General features: G+C 42.9%; 1 long non-coding RNA gene across 2 annotated transcripts in view; it reads right to left on the bottom strand.

Annotated features, from left to right (window-relative positions):
* LOC107982689 (uncharacterized) overlaps nucleotides 1-16,507 on the bottom strand; it is an 86,758-nt gene that overhangs the window by 45,658 nt on the left and 24,593 nt on the right. Inside the window, exon 3 of one of the 2 annotated variants that reach the window (XR_010001981.1) lies at nucleotides 11,865-12,221. The exons of the other annotated variant lie outside the window; for it this stretch is intronic. This is a non-coding gene — a long non-coding RNA (uncharacterized LOC107982689). Of the gene's footprint in view, nucleotides 1-11,864; nucleotides 12,222-16,507 lie in introns of those variants that run through there. 2 annotated transcript variants of the gene reach the window in all.

Here is a 16,507-nt window from a genome sequence, read left to right as displayed (position 1 = left end):
TATGAAATTACCCCTTCTCTGTACATCAGGCCTGCATTTAAAGTACTTCATTAGCATCTCCTGCAAGATCATCAGCAATGCGACCAACCCCAACATTCATTTCCATCAAGACACAGTGATCTTTCTCTCTGTTTAACATCTCAGCCTTCTTGACAAAGTCTTTTTCTCAAAATTTACTTCTTTTGTTTCCTCGGTTTTCTCTAAAAAGCTATTTAAACATCGATGTACTCCAGGATGACTCCTGAACAAAAATCATGGCTAGCTCAGCTAGTAAATCTAATCACCATTCAATGGGATTAAATAAGTGCTTCACGTCTATTGTAGATGGCTCTTAAAAGATCCTGCATCTTTAAGAGTTTCCTACGATAAATTAAAATTGTAAAACTAAACAAAAATCTAGCATACGAGAGCAGGTGAAGGTCCATAGAAGCAGCACTGTGCTTCTAATTCCATAGAGATATCAATGAATATAATCCCTAAATTCATCACAATCAACCGACACTGGATGAGTTTAATTCCTTGTGCATTTGATTCATGTGACAAAAACATTCAGTTCCCTTAACCAACCGCAAGCCCAAGCATTCATTCATACAACTGAAGTTTCAAGTCAACTTTTCCTAACTTGTAATTTTTCTGCCTTAAGATGAAAAGTTTTAAAATGCATTTTTCTAATGATGGTTTGTTTAAAATATTTCACAACTTCCATTCTAGGAGCCTTCGGTGCAAAAAACTATAAGATACTAAAAATACAAAGATGTGGGTTAAATCCAATTGTTAGGTCCAACTGGAGTACACCTACTGAATGAATGGGACTTGTGAGGTCAACCCCTATCTCGATCCCATTAATTCAATAGGAATACTTCAGGTGATTCAGCCCAATATCTATAATTTCAACTGTCTGCCTACTCTACAAACCCAAGTGCTTGCTTTAGTTTTTGCTTTATATGAGAATCTATGTTGACCAAATGTGGTATTAAGACATAGGCTGACACTCAGATGTTATTGATGGGTCTACATTTGGGGTTGATCGGCTAAACTTAGTGTTGGGAATCATCCTGGACTACTCAAGTCTAAATGTAGTTAGATAGATAATATAGTTAGATTGAGGGAATCCTTTCCTGTTTCCAAAGCATGCCTAGACAGGCTTTACTGTGTTTCATCCTATCCTGTTTACGTCACATCCCTTACTTTGAAGTTAGCAGAAATGTGACTCTCCAGGGACACTAACCTCATTGGTCAGAATGTCTTTTATGGCCCCAATAAACTGGACCATGAGGTCGGAACCATTTTGGTTCTCTCTTCTCCCTTTGTTCTTCAAGCTAACAAAAAGCATCCTGCCATCTCTCCTGGCAAGATGTAACTATTTAGATGTTTGTTATTTTTCCTTACTTATTTTCCTACCTGTGCCAGCTAGATGGTTCTGGGAGTCAAAGTCCAAAAAGTATAGGTTGCTTACCTGTAACCGTATTTCTTCGAGTGTTGATCTGTGAAATTCACACATATGGGGTTTCCCCAGTGCGCCTGCGCAGAGTTCGGAACCTTCTGGAAGTTTAAAAGTGAAAGAAATTGGCGGGAGCCCCGCCCACTCTCCCCATGTAGTATATGTAGCCGTGGGCGGGGCTACGCCTCAGTTCTCCGCCGCAGACAGCAGCTGAGAGACCGAGGCATGACCTCAGCGGGGAGGATGGGCGGGCTGTGTGAATTTCACAGATCAACACTCGAAGAAATACGGTTACAGGTAAGCAACCTATACTTCTTCTTACGTGTTGTCTGTGAAATGCACACATATGGGTGAATAGCAAGCTACTAACCTTGGAGGTGGGTCATGCCACACAGGAGAATAACACTGCCCTGCCGAACGCGGCATCCTTCTTCGCCTGGATGTCCAGCTTGTAATGTGACACAAACGTCGATGGAGATGACCAGGTAGCTGCCTTGCAGATATCTTGCAGGGATACACCCCGGAGGAAGGCTTGGGAGGCTGACAGTGACCTGGTGGAGTGTGCAGCTACATGCGATGGTGGTTCTTTGCCCGCTAGTTGGTAAGCCAGGCGGATCGCCGAGGTGATCCAGGAGGCCAGACGTTGAGAAGTGACTGGAAGGCCCAAGGCATCTTTCCTATATTTGAGGAAGAGTCTTGGAGATTTTCTGTGGGGGGCAGTTCTATGAATGTAGAACAGTAGTGCTCTTTTGACGTCCAGAGAGTGAAGAGTCGTCTCCAGGGGAGATGATGGGTTAGGGAAGAAGGCGGGTAGAACAATGTCCTGGCACATATGAAAGTGTGAAACTATCTTCGGTAGGAATGCTATGTCCGTCCGAAGGGTCACATTGTCGTCAGAAAAACGGATGTACGGGGCGTCAGCCCGTAGGGCTGCAATTTCACTTGCTCGTCTAGCGGATGTGATCGCGACGAGGAATGCCGTCTTCCAAGACAGGTGGGAGAGATCGCTAGAGGCCATTGGTTCAAATGGGGGCTTTGACATCTGAGAAAGGACCAGTTCCAGGCTCCATGATGGAGGAGGTAAGGAGCTAGGTGGGTAAGTATTTTTGTAGCCTTTAAGGAATAGGCGTAGGAGTGGATCGTGAGACAGTGAGGGCTGTCCTGCTTTCCTTCTGAACCACGACAGAGCGGCTGTATAGCACTTGACTGATGATAGAGACATATGTTTAGAGGATAGGTGGACTAGAAAGTCGAGTACTACTGAAGTAGGGGCTGTAAAGGGGTCTACTTCACAGGTGGAGGCAAATTCTTTAAATCGAGACCACTTATATGTATAAGATCGCTTTGTTGATGTCTTTTGGGCTGCAAAGATTATTCTACGGACGGCGTCGGAGAGGTGGGCGGTGGTCTGATCCTCCACGCTGTCAACTGTAGAGATGTTACGTCTGGGTGTCTCACAAGACCATCTTGGACTGTGAGAAGATCGGGGCTGTTCCTCAGGCGGACGTAGTCGCCTTTCGATGCCTTCAGGAGGGGTGTGAACCAGGCCTGTCGGGGCCACCAAGGGGCTATGAGAATACAATTTGCATTGTCTGATACGATTTTGGCCACCACTTTGGTCAGGAGTGGGAGTGGTGGAAATGCGTATAGCAGTTCTGGTACCCACGTGAAGAGGAAGGCGTCTCCTAAGCAGCCTGGGGATGCGTGAGGACGTATCCGAGCGCAAAACTGAGGACACTGTTTGTTCGCCGGGGAGGCGAAGAGATCCACCTGAGGAACTCCCCAACGTCTCGTGATGAAGCGAAACTCCCTGCAGTGGAGTTTCCATTCGTGGTTGCTGAGGGGAGTTCTGCTCAGGGAGTCCGCTAGGACGTTGTCCTCTCCCGGCAGGTGAATCGCTATGAGAAAAATATTTCTGCGAATGCACCATTCCCAGATTTGTGATGCGATGGAGAGGAGAGTGAGTGAGCGGGTCCCTCCCTGTTTGTTTATGTAGGCTTTCACTGTTGTGTTGTCCGTGACAAGTTGGATGACCTGGTTTTTGGTAAGGCGGGCAAAGGATTTCAGGGCCTTTTCCACGGCTAGGAGCTCCAAGGCGTTGATGTGGAGCTTTTGCTCTTGTGTTGACCAACGGCCGTGGGCTGTTAGGTTCTGTAAGTGTGCGCCCCAACCTAGTGTTGATGCATCTGTTGTCAATGAGACTGAGGGGCGAGGAGAAACAAACGGAAGTCCCGAGCACACATTGGACCTCTTTGTCCACCATGAGAGGGAGTTGAGGACGTCCTGAGGAAGTGATAGGACAATGTTTTGGTGATCTCGGATTGGGTCGAATTTCCGGACGAACCAGTTTTGTAAGGTTCGGAAGCGGAGGCGAGCGTATGGTGTAACCACTGTAGTTGAGGCCATGTGGCCTAAGGTGGATTGGATTGTCCAGGCGGACGCTCGTCCATAGTGGCGCAATTCGGAGACCATAGTTCTTAAGTTTCTGAATCTTTCCTCTGGTAGGAAGGCCTTTTGGGACTGCGTGTCTATAAGGGCGCCAATGAAGGTGATACGCTGGGTAGGGGAGAGGTGGGATTTTTCTCTGTTGACAACGAGACCTAAGGTCTGCAAAAAAGATAAAGTGAAATGAATATCAGATTGCAATTGATCGCGGGATTCCGCTGATAAAAGCCAATCATCCAGATACGGAAAAATCGTTATGTGGTGTCGGCGTAAATGGGCTGCCACTACTGACATGCATTTGGTAAAGACCCTTGGGGCTGTGGAAAGGCCAAAGGGTAGGACGTTAAATGAGTAACAGGAGTCTCCTATTGCAAAGCTGAGAAATCTACGGTGATCTTCCATAATGGAAATATGGAAATAAGCATCCCTCAAATCAATAGACGCAAGCCAGGATCCCTTCCTGATAAGGGGAAGGATGGTGGGGAGTGTCACCATGCGGAATTTACGTGGTTTGATGTACAGATTAATACCACGTAAATCTAGGATGGGGCGAAGACCGCCACCGCGTTTGGTTACTAAGAAGTAACGGGAAAAATAACAGGAAGAAACGTGGTGAGGAGGGATGGGGGAAATTGCCCCTTTGTGAAGTAAGGAACTTATTTCCTCAAGGAGGGGGTCTGAGGGGGAAGTGGCACAGATGTGTCCCACGGGTGGCAGGGAAAGGAATTCTATAGCATAGCCACTCTGTATAATGTTTAGCACCCAGGCATCTGATGTGATCTGTTGCCACCGTTCAAGGTATGGGGAGAGTCTATCAAGGTAAGTGTGGGTGGTAAGGGGGGGGGGAAACATAGTTTGAACTGGGGAGGAGTGAGTGGTAGTAGGAGGAGAGGGGCTAAAAGCGCCGTCTCCTATTGTCTGCCGGTTTTGTTCCGCGGTACTGACCCTTCGTGGGGAGGGGTGGTCTGCGGTTGCCTGTTGAGGCAGGCTGCTGCCGTTGTCTTCCTCGAAAGGGCAGGGGACTGTAGCGGCCCCGGTAGTATTGTGGTTGATAAGGCCATCGCCGATGCTGGGAGGGGTAGGGTTGGTATTGATGTTGTCCATACTTAGTGATGGTTTGTTTCATTTTATGAGAATGTTCGAGTTGGGAGTCTGTTTCCGGGTTGAAAAGTCCCGCTTCATCCATTGGTAAGTCTTCAATAAGGGAGCGAGCGGAGGGAGACAAGATGGCGGCTCGGAGCCATGCATGTCTTCGTAGGGCCACTGCATTTGCAAGGAGTTTTCCCGATGCGTCGGCAGTATTCTTTGCTAGGTCCTTTTGAAAGGCCGTGAGAGATAATGCTTCTTGTTGAAAAGCTTTGGCAAGGGTTTGTTGATGAGGGGAAAGAGAATCGAGGAAGGATTCCATTTTAGTCCAGAGAAATTTTTGGTATACACTCATGTATACTCCATAGTGAGCCATACGGGCGAAGAGGCAGGCTGAGGTATAGAACTTTTTGGCCATTACATCAAGTTTCTTACCCTCTCTGTCTGAGGGTGTAAGCTGTGCCCTTTGAGTTGGTTTAGGTTGGGTGTCTGTAACAACTGAATTGGCCTTAGGCATTTTTGCAAGCCAAGAGGCTGTAGAGAGATCAACCCTATAAAGGTTTTCAGCTCGTTTTGGAGTAGCTGGTACTAATGATGGGGCTATCCCCACAGTTTTGATAACTTGTAGTAAGTATGGAAGGGTTGGGAGGGCTGTGGATATTGGGGTTTGTTGTTCTGAGGAGGAAAAACAGGGATCTTCCACAACATTAGCTGGTTTGGGGGTGGGTAGGTTAAGGGCTTTTGAGAGTCTAATGAGGAGAGCTGAAAAGTTTCTAAAATCCTCTGCCTGTTGAGGGTCTTGATCTATTTCAGTTTGAGGGGGTGCCAATGAAGGGGTGTCTCCTTCGGATGCATTTAGATCCCTGTCTTGCAGTGTGTCAGGGATGGGAGTTGATTGGATGTGAGCTAGCTCCCTTCCTTGCTCAGGCAGATTTGGTTCAGCTGCCTGGGAGGAGCTGGAAGGTCCTTGAGTGGGAGGCAGTGCCTGTATTGTGGCCTCTGGTCGGGAGGCTGAAGCAGAAGGAGGCTGCCTGGGCACTGGAGGAGGAAGTTGGCCTCGGTTTGGGTAAAAATCATAGTAACAAGGAGCCCCATAGGGGAAGGGGGGTGGAGGGGGATAGGGATAAAAGAAATCAGCATAATAAGGGCGGTTGCGGCCAGGGGAAAAAGACCTGGAGTAGGAGGATGCTCTGGATGGGCTCCTAGAGCCTGAGGCCCTGGATTCGAGGGAGGGGGAGCGCCCACGGTACCGAGCAGCCCTCATGGTGCGGCCTCGCCCCTCCTCCTGGAGGCTTTGCCTGTCTGGGGTTGAGCGGGGAGGAGGATAAGGCCGTCCCTGCGTGGGGAAGGGCTCTGCAATTTGGCCATCAGGGACAGCTTCGCTGCTTGCTTCAGCGAGAGGCTGCAAAGAGTTAACTGGAGACAAGTGGGGAGGAGTCTCCTGTGGAGAGGGCGGGTTCGGAGAGCCTCGGTCCCGAGGCATGTTTTCTCCAGCCCGGTTTTGCAGCGGGGGACTCAAGGGCTTTTCGCCAGTGAGTTGCCTCCCTTTTTTTTGCTTTTTTGAGCCCTCTTTCTGTTTGGCCTCCCTGGTCCTGGAGGATTTGGCTTTTTTGCGTGGCGCTTCAGGCACCAGGTAATCCTCGGCAGCACTCTCTTCCCTGGCTGGGAGGGAGCTTAAGGCCTCAGTTAGGAGAGGAGGAGGGGAGGCCTCTGGGCAGGGCCGTTTTTGGGCGCGTGTTTCTTCTGGCGCCAGGGCTTGCTCATAGAGGACGGCCTTAAGGCGGGCCTCTCTGTTTCTGCGTGCTTGGGGGGTGAAAGATAGGCAAATTGGGCAGGTTTGGGGAACGTGCCCTTCCCCCAAGCACAAAAGGCACATGTTGTGCCTGTCTGAGTCAGGCAGCTTAGCTCCGCATGAGCTGCATTTTTTAAAGAATAAAGTAGACATTGCCTGATTCGTGGTCAAAGTCCAGTCCAGAAAGTGGGGCAGGAGAGGGCAGCAAGTCAAGGCCAGTCCAGAGTCAAAAACCGTTGCAAATCCAAAAGAGAGGAGTACAAAAGGTTCCTACTGTCTGCTGTCGCGCGGAAAGAAGAACTGAGGCGTAGCCCCGCCCACGGCTACATATACTACATGGGGAGAGTGGGCGGGGCTCCCGCCAATTTCTTTCACTTTTAAACTTCCAGAAGGTTCCGAACTCTGCGCAGGCGCACTGGGGAAACCCCATATGTGTGCATTTCACAGACAACACGTAAGAAGAAAGTAACTTTCCGAAACTCTGTATGGACTTAGGGAATATGGGGCACAGCTTTCTTTCCCCAAACAATGTTGTGACTGCAATTTCTGAGCCAGCCAAGATGGACACTTTATTCTGCCTATCAGTAGTGCCTGAGAGAAAAGCAAAAAATAAGAGTGAATATGTAATTAGGCAGCTTGCATATTATTTACTCTAAAATCAACAAGACTACATTTGAGTGCGTATTTTGGTCTACAATTCCCATCAGCCCTACACATCATGGGCAGTATTAAGGGATTATGGGAATTGTGATCCAAAAATATAGACATGTCCTATCTGCATGTTAGGGTAAGTTGTTACAAGAGTTCCCTTCTCCATGTAAAACCTATTAAGTCAGGGGTAGGGATAATCATGCATCACTGCCTTGGGCCTCTTTTTATACATGGAGAACTGTTTCCCTTAATCTGCAGTGTTCATTCCTAACTGGAGCTTTAAGGACACTTCTGCCACTATTCTTATCTGGACAATTAACTGCCAGAGGTCGTGTCCTTTTTACTTCATTCTTCAGGAAGTAACAATCATATTTTCTGAAATGCGGCAGGATGCTTTGCTTTAGGAAAGTTGACTTCAACCCAACGGCTGCTCCTTTGGGTTCTTCATTTTCAGCAGCTAGCTGCAGAACAAAGTCGGTGGAAATAGTTTCATTCCCCTGCCTCTCCCCTCCACTGCCTCCACTAAGTTTGTCAAGGACAGGCTATCATCCTTTTCCTTTATAAGAGCTGATTATTCTTTTGGCTAAAGAAGCCAGAATGGAAGACAAAAATGTAAACAAGTTTGCCATGAAAAAGTGTCTGTGAAGTAATAGAATGAATGAAGACAATAATCTTTTTAGCATTCAACGAGTATTCAGATTTATTTTGACTCTATTGGAAACTGGACCTACTTCTCACCTTGTCTGACAGTGAGCTAGATCTAGTTCCATGGAATTCAATTGAATCACATGCATTCAAATCAGTGCAAACCATGCAGGTCTGCTCAAAGATATGTGCACTGGGTGGAAAGGATGATGCATATTGAATGGCATGTTGCAATCGTAAATAAAATGAGATCCCATTAAAGGTAGTGGAAAGGTAGAAGGACTTCTTATTTGACATAGAGTAGAGTCTCACTTATCCAACATAAACAGGCCGGCAGAATGTTGGATAAGCAAATATGTTGGATAATAAGGAGAGGTTAAGAAAAAGCCTATTAAACATCAAAATAGGTTATGATTTTACAAATTAAGCACCAAATCATCATGTTATACAACAAATTTGACATAAAAAGTAGTTCATTAAACATTAATGCTATGTAGTAATTACTGTATTAACGAATTTAGCACCAAAATATCACAATGCATTGAAAACATTGACTACAAAAATGCATTGGATAATCCAGAACGTTGGATAAGTGAGACTCTACTGTACTTAATTCTTTCTAGCAGAAAAGCATTTTGCCAATTTACAAATTATTTACAAATGAGACATGGTTATAAAAGTAGTATCAGAGTGATAGAATAGTGTAGTAATCAATAGTCTGGATCCAAACCATTGTTCCACACAACTCACTGATGTGCTAAACACATCAAATGGTAGGGAGAAAGGTATTTGAAATCACAGCTGTTGGGAAGTGTAAGAGGTAGTACTGGGATCTCTGAGGCATAATAATCAAACTGTCAAGACAGAAGCTGAATAACAACCAGTTCCATACTTACCCATATATACATAAAATGCAGTGGAGGGGGAAAGCTTTATTTGTAAACCATATAAAAGTAGATTGACTTATAATTATTTGTTCATAATCAAACACATGATATCCTTGATCCTGTCTCAGTTAATAGCTTGTAGGGATGCATGTAGAAGAGCTATTTCTGAATCTGGAGTTTGCTATTCATATGAAGGTAGACAGATCCCATTGTCCTAAGATATCTCTCTAATCAGGGTTAAAATTACTGATATGTAATTTTACATATCTGTAAATGTTCACTCAGAAATGCTAATGGAGTGAAAATGTCAAGGAAGTCTGAGATGGGGAGAAAAAGCCTATAGCTGAACCTGGTTCTGGTCAGAGAGAAAAATTTCTGTAAACTGTTGGGTGAAAAGGAACACATGGGCAAGGGCTCCCTCTTACATCTACTTCTGTCCCTGAACTGTGCTGAAAGCATTATATGTCATTTGATGGGATCCGGAGAGCTCCATCCCTGAACTGTGATGAAAGTGTCATACAATGGGTAAATTTATCAGTCATATGACACTTTCACCACAGTTCAGGAACAGAGCCCTCCGGATCCCATCAAACGATATTCAAACTTTGTCTTTTGCACTTTAAGCAGTTTTTTTGTTAGTTCTTGATGTTGGGAATCACCCTGGACTACTCAAATCTAAATGTAGTCAGATAGATGATAGAGTTAGATTGAGGGAATCCTTTCCCCATTTCCAAAACATGCCTAGATAGGCTTTACTGTGTTTCACTCTATCCTGTTTACGTCACATCCCTTACTTTGAAGTTAGTAGAAATGTGAATCTTCAGGGACACTAACTTCTCATTGGTCAGAATGTCTTTTATGGTCCCAAAAAACTGGACCATGAGGTTGGAACCATTTTGGTTCACTCTTCTCCCTTTGTTTTTCTAGCTAAAAAAACAGCATCTGGCTGTCTCTCCAGGCATGTAACTATTTAGATGTTTGTTATTTTTCCTTTCTTATTTTCCCTTAGAAATCAGTTTAGAGTAGACTAGACAGCTCCTAAGCCTTTCTATCTACAATGGAATTCTTTTTACCTGAATAAATGCTTTTTGAACTTTTACTGAGACTCTGCAATTGATTGCCATCCTAATCTGTAAGTAAGTACTTACTGTAAGTAGTTACTTACACCGCGTGTAAGTAACTACTGCATTTGAAAGTTTTGCTCTTGCTACTCTGCTACATTTTGGTGGAATCTCCCCCAGAGAGGGTTAAATTGAGTCTAACTGCTCAAAGATTACCACAACACTTGACTGTCTTTCACATAATCTGCCAGTGCATGTTTCTCTTCTTCTACCATTTATTTCACATGCAGAAGCCCTCTGCCTCCTGATTTTCTGGACAGGTAAAGTCTGTCGATATCACTACACAGGTGTAATGAGTAGTGGGATTGTCATCAGTTTTCTTTTTTTTTTTTTCTGTCCAGGTCATCCAGCTCTGCTTACATTCAGTTCACAATTTCAGCAATGTATCTGATGATGGGTACAGCCCAGGTGTTAATAGCCTTGATCATATTTCCACCATTTTATATGCTCTTCAAAAATTTTCTGACCCTTCTGATCCTGCATAGCATAAGGGGGTTGACTGGATAGCTCCTGGGTTTGCTTCTATAATGATTATTATGATTATTATTACAAAGGCTGGATGGCCATCTTTTCGGGATGCTTTTATTTTGCTTTTCCTGCATGGCATAAGACGTTTGGACTGCATGGCCCTTGGGGTTTTCCACTGAAATACTGTTAAGTTTATGTTGGTTAAAATTGTTCATTTTAAATATTCTATTTTCCTTCCTTCCTTCCTTCCTATTTTTTGCACTACAGATGAGATATGTGTAGAGTGCATAAGAAAATGTTTATGTTTTCTTTTAGTTAGTTCACACAAACACTATCTATCTGTCACTGGCCCAGCCAATCTCTCAAATTTAAAAATGCAATGAGGCCCTGTGTCCAAAAGTTTGCCCATGCCTGATATATATACATTATATGTCATATATAATATAATATATAAACATTTCTTGAGGTTCCACAATAAACTTTTACTTCAAAAACAGCCCTGCGGCTGAAAACATTTAACCCTGGTCTAATATGATAGAGCCTCAGTATGATAATGATACCCTGGCTTCTTCCTTGATCTTTCTATTGTAAGTGGGAAATTAAAAAATGAGGGAACAAGAGAAAGGAGATTTTGGTTGGGAAAGGATTTAGATTCAATGATGGTTGAGAAAGGAAAGGGTTTAGATTCTTTCCCAGCATCTTTTTTATTTAGTTAGTAACTTTTTCACACTTATGAAAAAGGACTAATTATTGGCAAACCTTGGAAAAGTTATTTTTTTAATTATAATGCCTAAAATAGGGATTTTAGGGTCTTTGGAGGATGCCATCCAGTGGATTCTGGGAATTTCAGCCGAAGAGGCACTTTCTCAACATTCTGATTATTCAACTTCTATAAACCCCATCATTATACCATTTATTCCTTCCTCCTTCCAAACTCTTCCATCCATAACTGAAGTACCTGGCCACTTGAAAACATAACATGTTAATAACGTCAGCTGATTTGGTGTGGTGCAAAAGAAAAATAAGGAAATATTAGTCTTTGAACTACAATTCCCAGAAACTTACATATGGCCATTTTGAGTATCCTTTCCAGCTTCTGCATAAAAGTATCTTTTCTCTGAATTATAACAACCAAATATCCATGCTTCCATACTTCTGTAAACTATCATTTCACCTCCCTCCTATAATACCTCTCTCTCTCTCTCTCTCTCTCTCTCTCTCTCTCTCTCTCTCTCTCTCTCTCTCTCTCTCTCTCTCTCTCTCTCTCTCATACACACAGACAGACACACACTTAGAAAAACAGAAACTACATGGGCAGGCAAGGGAAATTTACAGACAGGAATTTTTTAATTATCATTTTATCTCATCTAAGGATTTAAGACACACTCCAGTTTTAGCACAGTATTCTTCAGAGGTGTTTCCATCCTTGTTCTTAGTGAGTGCTTCTTGAGAGTGCCAAATTTAAACAAACTCAGTCCCCTGGATACCTTGCACATTTTCCATGGTGTCATTGTTTTAGTGCTGTACTGTTAAATGCATGGCTCCAAACTAGCCATTTATCATGCTGCAAGGCTAAGAAAAACGTGACTGTACAATGGAAAGGCTCCACCACTTCTCTGGATTGTTTGTGTCTGCAGTGATTATTTGGTCCAGGTACAGTCCAACAGCTTGGCAGGGTCTGAAAGCTAAAAAGGAATGTGGTGTCAGTTCAAAGCTGCCTGTAATGGGTGTTAAAATAGTTCAGTTCATCCTTATGTTTATAACAATTCAGGCCTTCCTGGTTTTGTATCGGATTAATTTGCTTTTCTAAGTCTCTTCCTGGGAAAAGTGTAAAAATAAATATTTAAAACCATTAAAATATTTAAAACCTACTAAAACACATAAAATACTACTCACCACTCCTAACTCAATCTTAAAAACTTTATTCTTGAAAAGTCTGCTTGAATAGGAAGTTTTAACCTGCCGCTGGAAGGAGTTCCAGAGTCGAGGGGCAGTCACCAAGAAAGCCCTCTCTCTTGCTTGCGATTATGGTGGATCTGAGAGAAGGACCTCTCCTGATGATCTTAGGGCTCAAGCAGATTCATACCAGGAGATATAATCAGATAAACAATCAGAATCTGAACCGTATAAGGCTTCATAGATCATAACCAGCACTTTTAATTGTTCATTAATATTAACAATTAAGATATCAAAGGATAATATTAAAATATAAATTACAAATAGCATTGAAATAATCCTAAATGAAAAGACTGATCCTGGTGCACTGCTATCAATTTATTAATGTTCATCTCTGCTTTAGCCAGCAGAATGAATTAAAATGTTAAAATAAATATTGCACTTGCATTATTATTAACTGCTTGTCATAGTTCAGAAACAATCTAAATTAGATTTCATACTTGTCATCTATTAATGGTATCATATTGTAAACAAGTCAATGCACACACACATAACTGCCAAAGCAGGCTGGACTTTCCAGCAATGTATGACATGCTTGCCTGCCAACACTTGTTTGTGAAGACCTGTAAAATACAATTTTATTTTAACTTGCACTATTAACTACTTGTCATACAATTCAGAAATAATCTAAATTATTTTTATACACATTGCTTATTTGCAGTATCATATTGTAAATAAGTCATTACATGAACATTGCATGCTGATTCATGCTGGATGTCCTGACAATGCCTGACACACTCACCTGCCAAAACTTGCTTGTTTGGACCTGTCAGTGAGCATGACCACTGATCAGTTATTACTTGCATCTAGTGTGTTTGTTTGGAAAATAAAGTTACACAAGAGATGAAACATGTACAAACATTTTTTTCAAAATGTTCTTCTTTTCTTTCTTTTTGTTTCCACTGCCCCCTATTTTTTATTTGCCACTTTCCAATTGCACCCCAAGCTACTACTGCTCCCCTGGATCATTCTATTGTGTACACACACCTCCCCCCTGCAGGGGACAAAACTGCTCCCTTTGGGAATCACTGATCTAGATCATCCATTTCATCCAGAAACCTCTGGAGCTGGGAGGCCACTATGTGCTTCAATATCTTGGTCAAAAATCAAAAGTTGGGCACTGGCCAATAGTTGTCCATTATGGGGTGTACTTTTTAAATATGAGCTTCACAATTGCCTCCTTTAGGCAAGTTGAAACTCTGTTTTGTTCCAGGGATGGGATTGACCATAGCCTTCACACACTCCACCAGTGTGTTGGCTAACCTCAGATATCAGGTGTCCCAAAGACCAATAGTCAGTTAACAGCCACACCAACATCACTAGTAGGATCACTACTGGGAATAATATTAATCAAAGTCACTATGCCAAGTCCAAGGATAATCCTGAGACAGTAATCCAAAGTTCAAATGCACAAATCAAGGTTGGAGCAAACAGGTCAACAATAATCCAAAGCAGAGGTCACAGTCAAACAGTGGTTACAGCACAAATGCAAATTGCTCTTACAACTGACCCATAGCTTCCACTCTTGCTTTATAGTAAGCCAGCAAGCTATGGGCTGGATCCTGACCACACTTCAGCAGTTCTTGCAACTAAACTGACCGCACTCCTTGCAACTACACAAGCACTTCTACACCTTTCCTTTAAGGCAAACCTTAGTCTCTGTCACCTTTGCTCTCTTGGTGACTCAGGTGAGCAGGGGGTCTGGTGGTTGATTACAGAATGGAGATAAACCCTTACCCTGAGTTTGCTCCTACTCTGCCTCTACAAGCTGAGGTGTTGCTAAATTTCCATCCTCCTCTGGTGCCTCTAACTTTGGGGCTAAATCTACATCCAGATTTGGGTCTGAAATTCCCTCATGCTCTGAAAAGTCTCCAAAGGCAACTCATCCCCTGACTCCTCACTAAAGGCTTGAGGCACAGGCTGACCCAGTACAAGCAGTCGCCCTCTGGCCTGTTTGATCAGCCAGGAATGGCAAGGATCTAGAACACATGTGGTAGCTCTCGCCGCTCCAAGCATCCTCAAGCTGCACAAATTGTCCACATCCTCAAGCTGTACAAATTGAAATATATCCATAAATACAGGATGAACATGAGTCAAGGTTACATTTACTGGAATTTAGTCAAGGCAGATATGCAGTAAACCCCTTGAAAACAACAAGGCAAATTGATCATTACTAGTTTGAGCCCACTGTTTCAACAAGCAGTGGCAGTTTGTTGAATACTAATGGGTTCCCTTTCAATGGGGTGATGGACCTATTTTGGGTTTTAGTCTGAACTTTAAAGAAGCTGTTCAAGGAGTTGGATCTATTGGATGTGGATTCAGAACCTTTATATCTCTTTTGAAATTCAGGTTCAGATTCAGACTGGCTGTACCACCTCACTGTCAATGGGTCTGTTCTGAGCAAGCCTAAATCTGATCCAATCCATCATATCCGACAACATTCTCAAAGGTTCCTCCACCTCAGGAACAGACGTTCTGGGGCTACAAAGAAGTGCAACAGAAATTGGGAGCAATAAACATGAGCTTTGTTTTTATGTTCTTTCCTAACTCTTGTGCCAATAATTGTTCAGTCAACATTTATTTTAAAGCATAAAAAGACCAAAATGGAAGACTTCAGCCAACTAGGATAAGAACATCAACTTTAGTACTTGCCTATTGTGCCAGTGATAAGATTTATTAATGCTTAGCATGTGTTCACTTATTCTTGCCTGAAATAGGCAGAAAGGAAGGTTACATATGTCCTACCAAGAAAAACTAAAGTTTGCTTGTTTGGCAAACACCTTTTCAAAATGTTTCTTCCAAATCTGTTTGCTACAGTCATTTGTTTTCTGTTTTGTTTGTTTGTCCTTTAACTTGTCTCTAGTTTTCCCATCTGTTGATTCCAGTTTATCACATGCGCTCTCATTTGCTTTGCCAAAAATATATAATATTTATGACTCAGGATGCCTGTGACAGTTTCTTTGTTTCTTCTAAAGTTACCACAAAAGCAATGAAATAAGGTATTTTAACTGAAAGAATATTTTGATACATTAGTATTGATAACTTGATACACTAGTGGAAGTGCAGCATAATAATTTGAAGCATTTGGTAAAATGCGTTACAGCCAATGAAGGTTTATGCCAATAAAACCAATTAGTCTTTAAGGCATTGCAAGGCCCTATGTTGGCTTTGCTGTGACAGACTTATACTCACACAGTTTTGCTGTGACAGACATGCACATTTTTCTTAGGTGGCTTTCATTCTTCTTTGCTTGAAATTCACATTTTCTCTGGCTTTCTTTTAACTACGTTATGACCACCATATCCACATAGGTTATATTTTACATATATTAGTAAACCCTATTGAAATTAAGGTCATTGTGGTCAAGAATATCAGTGTCAACTAAAACATTTAGAAAATGACTAGAGATGAACATTTTTTGAATGTAGATAAATGAGATCATGGATACCAGTTCCTGAGAGTTGTACTGAATACAATAGAGAAGAGTTGGTCTTGATCTCTCAAAGGAAAGTTCAAGACATTGCCACCTAGACTTGGCAGCAACTAGCTTGTTGAGGGGAACTTGAAAGTGTGCAGGAATAAGAACAGAACAATTCCCCTTAAGAAGTGGGGGTGGGGAGATCCGTGTGGACTGGGAACGCTCAGTGGGACCAGAATCCTGAATAACTATTAAGGAAAAAAATACTGATAAAAAAGAATGTGTAGGCTGGAAAACTGAATAAGAAGAACCCACACTGCCGCATTTTGTTGCAAGATTCACTTACAAAAACATCTGATTCAATATACAGTATTTGCCTGTGTTTCAGTTTTCAGTATTTTGAAACTTATGCATTTCAACTCCCTCTCAATGTGGCAATCTTTGCCCGAGACACCTTGCTCTAGACATGAAGGTTTAGATCATACCAGCCTAATGAATAAATGATAATAAAGCAATGGGCTGCCATGAATGCAATGAGGTCACTGAGGCACTCACCCAGGGCAAACCGCCCCACAGGGAAGTTAAGACGCTTCACAT

Source organism: Anolis carolinensis, chromosome 1, assembly GCF_035594765.1.
Source record: "Anolis carolinensis isolate JA03-04 chromosome 1, rAnoCar3.1.pri, whole genome shotgun sequence".
NCBI lineage: Eukaryota > Metazoa > Chordata > Lepidosauria > Squamata > Dactyloidae > Anolis > Anolis carolinensis.
The sequence above is the reverse complement of the archived record's forward strand: the minus strand, read 5'-3'. Positions and strand labels throughout refer to the sequence as shown.